The sequence below is a fragment of the Sander vitreus genome, unplaced genomic scaffold, assembly GCF_031162955.1.
Source record: "Sander vitreus isolate 19-12246 unplaced genomic scaffold, sanVit1 ctg528_0, whole genome shotgun sequence".
NCBI lineage: Eukaryota > Metazoa > Chordata > Actinopteri > Perciformes > Percidae > Sander > Sander vitreus.
Window position 1 is genome coordinate 1 of NW_027595627.1, and position 9,936 is coordinate 9,936.

Sequence of the window (9,936 nt, forward strand, 5' to 3'; positions counted from 1 at the left end):
CAACTCAAAAAATATATAACATATGTATGGTCATTTTTAGACATTTTAAGGCAGAAAAGTTACATATTGTACCTTTTAAATGTTTCTTACCTTAACCTCCTCTTCAACATGTCTTTTCAGCTCCTCAATCTGTTGTGTGAATGCCTGTTTGCCTCTGGTCAGCTGGGAGACAAGAGCTTCTTTCTCTTCAACTTGACGGCTGAACTCACCTTGTGTGAAAGATGCCATGATACATTAGTTTGTGTCACGTTTCTCAACATACACAACAGATCATTAACTGACAGCTTGTACTGTAGATACCATTTTCTGTCAGGAGACGTGCTCTCTGTGCACTTGTGTCATTGATTTGACGGACATTTTCATCATTCTTGGTCTTCAGTTCGCTGAGTTGGTCCTCTAGAGTACGGCACATCTTTTCAAGATTTCACCTAATGAGTAAATATAGATGAGATCAGTGATCAGATTTTATCTATAATATTAAGTACATTATACATATACATATACTAATTTGGGTAATAAAATAGCATGTAATGCATTGTGTACCTTTGCTTTAGCAACATTCTCCATGTTGCTGGAGAGGTCATCAATCTCCATCTTGTATTCACTCTTTTCCTTCTCAAGCTTCTGCTTTACACGCTGGAGGTTGTCGATCTGCTCTCCCAGCTCAGCAACGCTGTCAGCCTGCTTCTTGCGAAGAGCAGCAGCAGTGGCTTCATGCTGCAGAGTGGACTCCTCAAGATCACGACGGAGCTTCTGGAACTCGGCTTCACGCTTCTTGCTCATCTCAATCTGAGAAGCAGTGGCACCACCGGCCTCCTCCAGCCTCTCACTAATCTCCTCAAGTTCCCTGGAGAGGTCAGCTCTCTGCTTCTCAACCTTGGCACGAGCAGCACGCTCAGCCTCAATCTCCTCCTCCAGTTCCTCAATACGAGCCTGTTCAATGTAGATATAAGGTCTTTCAGTAAACTTTCACTTTTAATACACAAAATTGGAAATATCAGAAATGTTTTCTTTAAAACCATATGTCACCTGGAGCTCCTTGATCTTCTTTTGAAGCTGAGCACCAAGTGACTGCTCATCTTCAACTTTGCTAAGGAGCTGACTGATTTCAAAGTCCTTCCTGTGAGAAGTTTAGATGAAGTACATAGAGTTCATGCAGTTGACCACACATTTTATAAGAATGATTCTTGTGTACAAATTCAAAAGCTGTTACTTTTTAATTTTCTCATCAGACTGCTGCTTCTCATTCTCAAGATCCATGATTGATTCCTGGGCCAGTTTCAGATCACCCTCAAGCTTTCTCTTGGATCTCTCAAGGTCCATACGGAGCTTCTTCTCTTGCTCCAGAGAACCCTCAAGCTGAAAAATACGATTCATTTTTAATCATCAAATTCAAGAATCCTGCTTTGCCAATCCAAGAGACTTTGTAAACTTACATCATCCACTTGCTGCTCAAGCTTGGTCTTGGCCTTGGTCAGAGTGTTGACTTTGTCTTCCTCTGCCTGCAGGTCATCAAGAGTCTGCTGATGAGCCTCCTGAAGGGCTTTCTTTTCCTTGGTCAGCTTAGCAATGCTCTCATCCTGAGAGGCCATCTCCTCAGTCAGGTTCTTCACCTAAATGTGCAAGAACTGTCAACATTATAATCTTACTTGATATGCTGGGACAGATTATTACAGTTTTTCCTCTGGATTCTGTTAGGGTTGAAAATTAGTGGGGGTGCACTAGTATCTACGCTACCAGCCTGTAACAGCAATGAAAAATAGCAAAGGGTCAAATGCCTTTCCATTACATTACATTATGTCGTGTCCTTTCTCTCTAAGAACGAGTTCTGTTTCAGTCTTTGGGTGAGAATAACATTTGTTTACTACTGTGAGTCCATTCAGCTTGACATATATCAACCACAGCTAATGAACAATTCCAGATAAATAACGCATTTAGCAGTGCCCGTATCGCATCACATTTTTAACATAACCTGGAAAACTTTGAAACAGTAAGTGATTACAGCCTGTCGTGTGAATACATCTAATGCAGCAGGGGTGTGGCAGATGGACTGCAGGGTGCACACGCTTCTTTTCTCATCGGAGGTCAGAGAAACAGTACATTTAATCACCGTAACGGACCTGCGTGAGCGTGACTTCCATGAGAATTAGCCGTCAAGGCTTTTGTCCCTGTTTATCACTCTGCATGAGGTGAAAATGCTGTACTTTGGTTGTCATGACGTTGCGATTGATTGACGCCCTTTCACTGTTCCAGTCGCTCACCCTCAACCTCAGCTCTGCAGAGTTGAGGTTGAGCAAGAAATTGGGCCTTAAAATTCTGAAGCTGCGGCGCCAATACTCCAGAAAACTATTATATACAAACCTTGTTCTCTGTGGCATGTTTCTCTTTTTCCACTTTGGCCAAGGTAAGCTCCAGGTCATCAATATCCTTCTTGAGCTCAGAGCATTCATCCTCCAGCTTTCTCTTCTTTGCTGTGAGCTCAGCATTGATTTCCTCTTCATCCTCCAGTCTCTCAGTTGTCTCTTTGAGTTTGGCCTCCATCTGAATCTTACTCTTGATAAGTCCCTCACATCTCTCTTCAGCATCATTCAGATTGTCTGATTCCTAGTTAATTTTATAAAGATAGATGTTAGCACATCAACTTTGAAAAACATGAAAAGCACAATTTTATGTTGATGTGTACTTACAGATGATACTTGCAGCAGCAGATCATTCTTCTCCTGCAGAAGGGACACCATCTTCTCCTCCAGATCCTTCTTCTTGGCCAGGGCAGCAGCCAAGTCAGTTTTCATCTTTTCATAGTTCTCCTTCATATTTGCCAGCTCCTTCTCAGTTTCAGCACTCTTCAGCATAGGTTTGATCTTGTAGTACACCTTCATCCATGGCCAGTGTTTGACATTCATGAATGAGCGGATATTGTACTGGATGGAATATATGGCTTCCCTGCGGACAAGAAGTAGCTGTTGTAAACAATATTGTTAGTGATTTGTAATACCATGATTCAGAATGAGCTGTTTTCAACATGCCTCCTCTCCGTCATCTTCACAAACTCCTTTCTCATGACATAACCACGGGCCAAAGCCTGAGTCATGGTGACCAGAGATGACAGTTTTTCATCTCTCATCTCCTCAAGGACACCCAGCAGACCGGCCTTGAAGAACACCTGATCAAACACAAAATAAAAATGAACGTAGGATGAACTCAGATAGTGAATACTTCACACCCTGTAAAACAAAAACAAAAAACCATTTTCACCTACCCCACATGGTCCAGGGCTTCTAAGGTGAAGGTGTTTTGATAATGGCCACATGCAGGCTGCTCTGTCTCTATCCTAACACGTTCTCACACCCATCTCGTAAAATATGGACGCTTGGTCAGGTGCCTTTGTCGTTCTTATTGACGCTAAAAGTCCCTTTAGCGCTATAAGTGAACACGCTTGGTCGGCACTATTGCCGTACATTTTGAAACAGTTATGTTAAGGAAAAGGTCGTGGGTGGGCTTACAGTTCCGTGACACGCGGGAACTACGGGACGTTTGGGTTTAGGAAAGGGACTTGGGTGTGGGTACGGTTCTGTGACACGCGGTTGGAAAGAAAAAAACCACTATAGCAAGCGTGACAATCGGGACGCTAACCCCGCTCTCCTGGGTGAAAGCCCTGTGTTTGACCCATCCTCCACCCCCTAACCTCTTTGGTCATTAATCTATAGTAAAATAAGAGAGCAAGGTGTTTACCTTTGTGTGTCCAAATTTGTACTCGTCATGTGGAACATCAATTGACCCAAGCAGCTTCTCTGAAGCCTTCTTGTTGTCAATGAACTGGCCCTCGGGGATGACACTGGCATTCAGCACCTTGTACCTTTTTCATGAGAGTTAATGGTCAGTGTGAGCATTTTCTTCTCATAATCTTTATCAAAATGCTATTAAAATATCCATTAATACCTCTGCTTGAAGTCAGCATAGAGGATTCGGCTGGGGAAACCTTTTCTGCAGATTCTGATACCCTCCAGCACACCGTTACACCTGAGCTGGTGGATGACCAGGAAGTTCTCCATCAGACCTGTAAAAATACATTTCTTAATGACTTCTTTGAATAAATAGACTTAGTTAGTTAATGCAGCACAAAATTAAGGAAACCATATTAACAAAACAAAACCACTCCTCAAATAATCTCTTGAGATGATGTTCTCTAAGTACCTGGAGTCTTTGACTCATTGGGAATCAGGCAGCGCACAAAGTGAGGATGTGTGCTCCTCAGGTTAGTCATCAGCTTCCCCAAGTTCTCCTGTAGATCCAAAATGGTGAGTCTTATGACATGTAATCAATTGTGAGTTTGAACATAAACTGAGCTATATATACATACATATATAAGATACGTTTGCAACATTACCCTAAACTGTGAAGACACAGTCTGCATAGAACCACCCTTCTTCTTGCCTCCCTTCTTGGTAGCATCTGTTGATATTTTTAATTAGACATGTTTCGTTAGGATGACAAATAAAATGTACATGTAACACTTGCTACAGTTACTTAAACATATACAGTATAGCCTAAAAACATGTTTTAGTTTACTGTTGTTACTATCATACCCTCAACGACAAGAGGGAAGCAGAGAGCCAGCAGTTTCACTGGGGATTTCTGGTACAGCTGACAGACGGAGTCATTCAGTGGATCCTTGTTCTTGTCCAGCCAGCCAGCAATATTGTAGTCCACGGTACCAGCGTAGTGCACCAGGGAGAAGTGGGCCTCAATCTTGCCTTTCTTGGGGGGCTTAGGCTTCTCAAATGCTTTGGTTTTTCCAAGATGCTGGTCATACAGCTTGTTCTTGAAGGATGTGTCTGAGGCCTTGGGGAACATGCACTCCTCTTCAAGGATGGAGAAGATGCCCATGGGCTTGAAAAAAGTGGGAAAAAGTATGTCATTAAAGGGGAACTATGCAGCTATTTGAGCTTAATTTACCTTAACTGAACAGCTTCGGAGTCATTGGAATGGTTATATGACTTCTTTCGAGTTGATTGATGGTAATCTCGCTTACCCCTAGCGCGGAAAAACCACCCTTGCAACTTTCGGCCAGCGAGCCGCCGGCCTCAGCGTCAGGAAGTATCGCGTGATATCAGGTCTCGCAATGTAACGAATTGCTTCACGGCACTGCACACATACGTCCATTCAGGAACCGGCTAACAAGGTAGCGATGGAGTTTTTCACACTATCGTCGTGGCTGAGCCAGCAAAAAAGAAGCAGAAAGCTAGGAAAGCATTGTCGGAAGAACAGAGAAAGAGGAAACGGCAGACTGACCGAGCGAGGAGTCCGACACGAATAAACATAGGAGCTGCCAAATATCTATTCCGAGGCTGTAGGGGGAGCTCTATAGAGAAACCTGCGAGCAAAAAGAGAGAAAACAGCGAAGAAATGGCCAAAACTGCATAGCACCTCTTTAAACCCTTGTGTAGTCCTTCAGGTCCCAGTGACCCGAAGGACTACACAAGGGTTATGTACTTCCATTTACTTTGTTGAGAATTGCTCTCTAAACCTTGTCTCTTGTAAAGTAAGTAAGTAAAGTTTATTCAGGGGCACATTTAAACACAGCTTAAGCAGACCAAAATGCTGTACAAAAAAGCACTAAGATGCTGTATTAACCCTTGTTTTGTCCTTCGGGTCACCGGGACCCGAAAGACAACACAAGGGTGATACATTTATTCAAATTAAAAAAAATTATATAGAATCACCAAATTATTACCTTTTCAATGAGCTCAATGCAGGCAGCCAAGTCCATGCCAAAGTCAATGAACTCCCAGATAATACCCTCCTTCTTGTACTCCTCTTGCTCCAGTACAAACATGGTGTGGTTGAAAAACTGTTGCAGTTTCTCATTGGTGAAGTTGATGCACAGCTGTTCCAAGGTGTTGAACTGTGAGGGGACAATTAACCAGTATAATCTCTCGCAGGGCAATAAGAATGATGCTGTCATGAAAAGTATCAGCTTCTGAATTGTTGGAAATGAAGCTTACGTCAAAGATTTCAAAACCAGCAATGTCCAGGACACCAATGTAGAACTGCCTCGCTTGTTTAGTGTCCAACATCTGGTTAATACGAACGACCATCCACAAGAACATCCTCTCATAGATAGCCTTGGCCAGGGCTGTCACTGAGTTCATCACCTGAATAAAAACAAGGATGTGATTTAACATTTTTGTAAAAATCATTAGTGTTGATTTCTGGTATTTCTTCTAATCTCTTCAATAAAGGCAGGAATTTGTGTGAGTCAGCCAGTCCGTCCTGTTTTCCGGTTGAATGTGGTGACTCGAATATTCGAAAGATGTTATACACATGTATACGGATTTGAGTAAGAGAAAACTCAATAAGGTAGCGTACATGACGCTAACAAGTTTTTTTTGCCAACAATAGATATTAAACAAAAGCCAGGCACCATATGGTGTTCGGCAAAGCCTTTCTTCCTCCTGGCAGCTGCCTCCGCAGACAAACTAACCCAAGGTCTGGTTCCGCATCTACCTGTACCATGGATGTATAATAAGAATGGCCGGTACCCTGTCACTGACATTTGCACAGAGCGGATGGGATTACTTGACATAGTGGAATGATTTAACCAAGGAGAGCAGCATGAACGCAAGGAGTAATCACTCTAACAAAAACAGCATCCTTTACTTCTCAGCCTTTCTCTAACTGGCAATGTGTTGGCAGTGTTAGAACTAGGCCTAGTCAAAACGTCCTGCATTCCGATGTCTACTTAAAGTGAAGAGTAAAAGACAGGAATTATCAGCAGAATGTACTTACATACATACAAAATCATGCTGCATAGAGTAATGTTGAATAATTTTGTGAGGAAAACCTTAATCTGCAATGTAACCAGTAACATTTCTCTGTCAGGGAAATGTAGCAGTACGTTTTCCTCTGAAGTAGGACACAGTAAGTCAGAACTGCAGTTGAGTTGCCCATTTTTAAGTGCTTTGTAAGTTATTTATTGGTACAATGATTTAGGATTGTAACATATCCTATATTTTTTCATATGTGAACATCATAATAAATCTATAGCTGTTTGTGGCCCTTTTATCTTGGGCCCACACTCAATGGTAAAGTTTGCTCTTGATATTTTCCCCCCTGAACCAGTGTATTTCAAAAGTGTTTCTGACCATGAGGAGCCGTGGTTTGGGTATGTGACGCAACTATGTCACGGCAGGTGTCTTGCTCAGGACCCAAGGAAGCGCAGTGTGAGCATTAAGTTGATTGTATGAGGGATTCTCGAGAAAGCTACAAGCACCAATACCACAGGCCAAGCAATCCGCCTGAACGGGCACCTCACTAGTGAGGTAAATAATACAAAAGATCTAATAATAAAAAATTACATTTAAGACGGTCCTAGACTTATTATACATTATGTATTTAGCATTCATTGTGTAAAACTCTTAAAGTAGCAATATATTGAACACTGCCTTTGTATTGTAATTTTCAATAAACCCTTTGCTACATTAATTTAGTAAAACTAACATCACTAATCTGTTTTTTTAAATTGTAGGATATTGGTAATTCATATTTACCTGAGGTACAGTCTGTCCCTTGGTGACATACTCATTTCCGACCTTCACTCTGGGAAAGCACATAGCCTTGAGCATGTCAGCGGAGTTCAGACCCAGCAAGTAAGCAACCTTGTCAGCCTCTGAAAATAGTTCAGAGATTTCCATCATGATGTAAACCGACACAAGTGTGATTAAGAACCTCATTACTGTTGTTCCCAAGCTATTCACTTTGAGCTGACATTAAACACTCACCCTCTGTGCCATCAGGCTCAGCCTGCTCCTCACGCTGCTTCTGCTTGAACTTCATGTTACCATGGTGGAGCACAGCACCAGTCAACTTGTAGATGGACATTTTCTCTTCATGAGTGAAGCCCAAGATATCAATAGCGTTCTGAGTTCAAAAGAGGTCGACACAAAACATATTCACTTAAGGAAAATGCAATTGCATTTAATGCAGAAAAATGTTTTTAAATATTTTGAAGTGAAGATCACTCACATCAGTGGCTTCCAGCTCAGCTTTGTCATCAATGCTAGCCACAGTGATCTGACCCATGCTACACATGGGGAAGTCGTAGGGGTTGGTTGTGATGAGTGCCAAATCTTGAGATCAAAACAAGAGTGAAAATGTCAGAACATTGAACATATGAAAAGAGGTTAAACAATGTGCAACACCAATCTGCTTACCAATCAGCTCAGGTATGTGGCCGGTCATCATCTGGAAGAAGATGTGATAGCCTCTTTCATCAGAAAGCTGGTATGTCACTCTTGACTTCTCCAGCAGATCTACAAATATTGTTCATAAATCACAGCCTGGCCAATTCTCAATTCCAGTCGTTTGTATGTACTATGAGTATTATTACTTACATGTCTCAATATCAGCACTTGCCAGTTTGCCAGTTGCGCCGAAATGGATTCTGATGAATTTACCCTGTTTGGATCAAAGGATTTTTATTGTCCCTCCACATTGGCAATCTGTACCAAGACCTCTCTCATGTGTAGACATTGTTCCATACTTACAAAACGAGAAGAGTTGTCATTCCTAATAGTTTTGGCGTTACCATAGGCCTCCAGCAGGGGATTGGCTGCAATAATCTGATCCTCCAGTGACCCCTACAATCCAGGTTTAGAAATACTGTCAAGAAATGACTTCATTTTTTCCCCATGGAAAAAATATTCAATAGAGAAAGAACCCTGAATTTTAATCATACAGTAACATACCTTTGAGTCGTCCTTCTTCGGTCCACCAACTGCGATTGTTGCAAAGTACTGGATGACACGCTTGGTGTTAACAGTCTTTCCAGCACCAGATTCTCCACTAGGTATAGACAAAGATGTATAAGATTTGATCAAGATATTTAACTTTGTTAAACAAAGTCTACAAATGTAAATGTAACAAACTCACGTGATCAAGATAGACTGGTTCTCCCTATCTGTTAAAGCAAAAACAAAATAATTAACTATGATTTACTGCAACAGAAACTTCATATACTGATAAATTGTTCTGGTAATGACTTACCAGTTTGCATGAACTGAAAAGCGTTGTCAGAGACGGAGAAGATGTGGGGTGGAGCCTCCATACGCTTCTTGCCTCTATAGGCACTGACACATTCAGCATCATACACTGGGAGCCACTTGTAGGGGTTCACAGTGGCACAGAACAACCCAGAGTAGGTCTGAAAGTGATCATAGAGATTCAACAGTTAACTCTATGTTTTCTACAAGTATAGCAATTTGCAACAGTTCTCTCTTCTCATTAGGCAGATTGTCTTACATAGATCATCCATGCTGCATAACGCTCTTTGAGGTTATACAGCACAGAGGCTTCATTGAGATGGGTCATCATGGCCATGTCCTCAATCTTGTCATACTTGGGAGGGTTCATTGGATAGACGTCAGCTTCTTTCACTACCCTCTCCTGGAATAGGACATTTGTCACAATGAGAACTGATCATATTGATTCTCCCAGTTGACTCTGACTTTATGATACTAACCTCCTTAGTTTCCCAGGGTTTCGACCGTGACTTTGTCACCATCTTTCTTGACGATTTTTCCCTTCAAGTACAGCTCCTTGACATCGGCCACGTAGCAGGCAGTCTTGGCATCAAATGGTGCACTTTGAGCCTCAATTCTCTCCCTTTCTGGCTTACGAAGGTAAATGGCAGCTTTGCCATAAAGTGGCCATCTCCGCGTCCGTACTCATTGTGGCGGCTGATTTCTGTTAGATAATTACAAAGTAAGTGCCATCTTAGTTTTTAAATCCATGTAATTAAACTTTAGTGTTCACTGCTCATTTATATCATGGGTAATATGTGGTTTTTTCTGGAGTATTTATGTATAGTACGGGTAATGATATGTATGAAGTCATGGGCATGAGGGAGGTGTGTAAGTGTGCATATTTTATATTTTA

General features: G+C 41.8%; 1 pseudogene; it reads right to left on the reverse strand.

The window, feature by feature from the left end:
• Positions 1-1,209: 1,209 nt before the first annotated feature.
• LOC144514283 (myosin heavy chain, fast skeletal muscle-like) lies at positions 1,210-9,729 on the reverse strand (annotated as a pseudogene).
• Between the last annotated feature and the right edge of the window lie 207 nt (positions 9,730-9,936).